At 37.4% G+C, this 4,450-nt stretch overlaps 1 non-coding gene across 1 annotated transcript; it reads left to right on the top strand.

Moving 5' to 3' along the window:
* Positions 1–3,929: 3,929 nt before the first annotated feature.
* On the top strand, positions 3,930–4,036 carry LOC131247552 (small nucleolar RNA R71). Its single transcript, XR_009171833.1, has one exon. It is a non-coding gene; the product is annotated as a small nucleolar RNA R71 (small nucleolar RNA).
* The last annotated feature ends 414 nt before the right edge of the window (positions 4,037–4,450 follow it).

Below are 4,450 nucleotides of genomic sequence, written 5' to 3'. Positions count from 1 at the left end.
ACTCCCTATTTCGATCCAAGCTTGTAAATACACCATACATCACAAACACGATTATTTCAGGCCGTTAAACTGTATCATGATTGTAAATCCAAGTAATAACTAGGGTCTGATATGCAATATTTAACCCTCAACACAACCCCCAACCAGCATCTTGCTAGTCTGGAGCAAATTATGCGAAAAATAAGTTGAGAATTACAAGACAATTTCTATAAACTCGAGTGATTTTTGAAAACAACCAGAGATTAGAAGTCTAATATTCATGAATGTTGATCATTAATTTCTCCTGGACGCAAGCACATGGTAGACTTCATAATCAAGTTCAAAGTATTAATCCATCAATTAGAAAATTCTAAACATTGAGTTCCATGAGTTTATAGTCTAATCTCTGCTTATCATCATTAATATTCACTTCTCTATTTCAGAATATCATTGGTAACTAATAAGAGAATTCATGATAACCTAAACTTACCTTATAGATCATTTTTTCATTCTTTTAGCTTTTAATTTTTCAATTAAAAGTAATTCCAAGAAGGGGAATCAAATCCTCACCTATAGGGAGCAAACCTATGGTGAAGACCGTACACCCAACCCTTTTCACATATCATCCATGGGGAATTAAATCTATACCTATAGGGAGCAAACCTATGGTGAAGATTATTCACCTAACCCTTTCCAAAGGTATCTGTTTTTTTTTTTAGCGAGGTATTTTTTTTCTTCAATTCATCATGACGGGCAAATTTTCCAGGCTGGTTCCTTACATGCTTAGTGATTACCAAGTTAACCCTTCAATATCAAATTAAAACCTTAATGTGAAAGCGAGATGTGACATGTGAAATCATGACTCAATCAATATTTACAACTTCTAATTTTATATTAACACTTCAAACTTAATCGTAAAATTTAATAGATAACTAAATCCAAGAGTCATAAATCCAACATTACGTATCTTATAATTCTAAATCAAAGATGGCCATCAAAATCACTTCGAATTCACAAGAAAGTCTAAAAAATTTTGAAAAATTTTCATAATTTTTTCTTAAGACCAAGAAAAGACTGATTAGGTTACCTAATCTCCCACCCCCAATCTAAAATCTACATTGTCCTCAATGTAAAGGAAATAAGCATGCAATGCACATGGGACAATGAAAGTAAAAGAGGAGTGATGGAAAGATAGTACCTGGATCAAAGAATCACGAGGCTTTCCAAAGATATCAAAGCGGGTTAGCACAAGAGAGAAACCAACAAAAGCAAACTATTCTAAAATAATGTATAAAGTAAACTAACCTAATGGCATAAAATCGTCTATCCTATAACAGCATAAAGAAAACTACCCTAGTCCTATGAAAGCAGTAAATTCTAATCCTCAACTGTGGAAGCACGGAAAATTTACTCAATCATGCATCTAGGTTCTTCCGTCGGCCAGTATCTTGGTAAATTTCTCAGAAGCTTTTTCAACAAGATCATCCAAAAGCCCATTTTGCAGTAGGCTTGGATGTCCTGGAACGTGAATGTCCAGAGAAATTGAGGGACCTCAGCATAAAGTTTTCTTTTAATCGTCTGAAGTGTCCAAAGTATATACAATTCACCTGTGGCAGAAAAAAATTTGAAATTAGTACACCATGATGAATCAGAGATTACAAGTAGATGAAATTTAGAAAAATTTGTAGTAGGTGGTGTAGTCTCAACACACGTCGAAGTTTCACTCTTTAATTCAATTTTCAGCTCCTCCTCCATTCATGGTAACCATTTAGGATCTGGGGGAGGAGGTACTTCAGAATAAGGGTTCTCTTGGTCCGTGACAACTACCGAGGTATTGTCTTGTGAGGCATCCACTATTTCTTGTATCATGGGATCGTTTGAATCTACAAAGTGTGCCAAATAATCATACAAAGAGTCAAAACATTCATTTAAAAGGAGTTCATTCATCCTATCGAGATCTGTGATGATATGTTCAATAACTCCTTTTTCACCTTCGAGAGTAGAAATGAGCATACTCTCTTATTTTTCTCAAGGTGAGATGAAATCACCACTGGGTATGTCTCTTCTTAACCTAAATAGGCATATTCTAAATCAGAGGGTAAAGGTTTTAGGTGAAGCTTCGGTGGCTTGAGGTTAGACGATAGAGGCACGACATCAGTTTGGGGCAATTCTTCAAATTGTGGCCTCCACTGGTTAACTTCAAGTACTAGCGCAGTATCAAGTAAGGCACACGCCTCATATCATCATCCAAGTCATAAGAGTGTGCTAGGCACGTGTCTAGAGGGTCAGAGGATAGGGTCAGAGGCGTTCTATCTTCCACGAAAGAATCAATCATGTTAATATCGTAGAAATCGTCATCAGCCTCTGAGTTTCTGCCGTTATTGAAAAAGATGTTTGACTCCAATGTCATATTTTTGAAAGACATAGTCATGACACCATTCCTGTAATTGATAATTACGTTTGAAGTGGCAAGGAATGGGCGACCAAGAATGACTGGAATCTGAGTACTCATGTTATTGATGGGTTTGGTGTCCAGGATGATAAAATCTACAGGATAGTAAAATCTATCGACCTAGACTAACACATCCTCAATTATCCCTCTTGGTACACGAACAGAGCGATTAGCAAGTTGTAGTGTGGTTAGAGTGGGTTTTAATTCACCCAAACCTAACTATTTGTATACCGAGTAGGGAATCAAATTGACGCCCTCTCCTAAGTCAAGAAGTGCGTGATCAATTCGATAGTCCCCGATTACACATGATATGGTTGGGCTACCGGGATCTTTGAATTTCTGCGGCACATCTTGTTTCAGGATGGCACTCACTTTCTCAGTCCAGAAGATCTTCTTTTAAATACTCTGTCGTCGTTTGATCGTGCATAGGTCTTTCAGGAATTTGGCATATAAAGGTATTTGTTTTACGGCATCAAGTAGAGAAATGTTAACTTTCACTTGTTTCAACACCTCTAGAATATCCTGAGAGTTAGAGAAAGGTTTTGGTGCAACCAACCGTTGGGGAAATGGAGCAACTGGCTTCTCTAGAAGTTCTGGTTCTAATTTTTGTCGGGCATCACTAGATCCATCATTGGTGTCCTCTTCTGACTCTTGAGGCTTTTTAGGCCTAACCGGAAGGGTTTTATCAATAATCTTCCCACTCTTAAGAGTGGTGATGGATTTAGCATGCTTCATTTGATTTAAAGAGCTTGGGTTGCCAACTTCATATTGCAACTTTGGATTGGGAAGAGGTTGAGCTGGGAGGCTCCCCTTATTCCCAATGGTATTTTCAGCCTTAAGTCCTTGTAATATTTTGTTAAGGTCTTGCAAGACTTGTTGCATACCCTGATTGAAATGATCTTGCTTTTTAAAATGTTTTAAAATTGGATCCTCTTGAGGTTTCTCTTGTTGTTGTTGTGAAGTCTAATTAAAGAAACCTTGAGGGGTATCAGTTTGTCCATTCCTCCAACTAAAATTTGGATGATTTTTCCCACCAGGATTGTACGTATTAGAGGTAGGTCCATTGAAAGGTCTTTGATAGTTATTTATGACATTAGATTGCTCAGTCAATACCTCTTGAAAGGCAGATATGGTTGGACACTTTTCAGTTGTGTGACTGTTACAACCACAAATACCACAAACAACTTCCTTACCCTTGTTCTTCCTTGATTCTATGGCCTCAAATTTCTTTATGAGATTAGACACTTTAGAATTGAGATCATTATCCTCTTTTAGAAGGTATACTCTGCTCATTTCCTTTGATTGAGTAGGCCTAGAAGTGGTATTTGATTTTGGGTATGTGTCACATGCTTGTGTGTTTTCAGCAAGTCTATCCAAGTAATCCCACACATCATCGACATTTTTATTCATAAATTCTCCATTGCACATTGTCTCGACCAATTGGCGCGTGGAAGATGTCAATCCATCATAGAAAAAGTGTGTAATGTGCCACGATTCAAATCCGTGTTGTGGGCATAAGCTGACAAGGTCCTTGAATCGCTCCCAAAATTGGAAGAATGTTTCATCTTCCTTTTAGGCAAAGTTCATAATTGACTTTTTAAGGGTGTTCGTTTTGTGATATGAAAAAAATTTCTTTATGAACTCCCTTGTTATGTCATTCCATGTGCCAATAGATCGGGGATGTAGTGAATGTAACCACGTCTTAGCTTTCTCTTTCAAAGAAAAGGGAAAGAGTTTCAACCTGACCGTGTCCTCAGACACGTTAGGAAAGTATCAAGTGGTTATGATTTTATTAAACTCTTTCAAGTGTAGATACGGAGTTTCATATTTAAGCCCATGAAACTTTGGAAGGAGTTAAATCCTGAGTTGATATTCATGTGTCCCGTATTTTCAGGAAAAATCATATATGAGGACATACTCACCCCTGCCTGTTGTAAATAATCTCGTAAAGTACGAGGTGGGTGTGCTTGATGCACCTCATTCTTATCCTGGATGTCCTCCACCCTACGTTGGGGTAAA

Source organism: Magnolia sinica, chromosome 5 (assembly GCF_029962835.1).
Source record: "Magnolia sinica isolate HGM2019 chromosome 5, MsV1, whole genome shotgun sequence".
Taxonomy (NCBI): Eukaryota; Viridiplantae; Streptophyta; class Magnoliopsida; order Magnoliales; family Magnoliaceae; genus Magnolia; species Magnolia sinica.
Note: the sequence above shows the minus strand (reverse complement) of the source record. Positions and strands in the feature narration are given on the sequence as shown.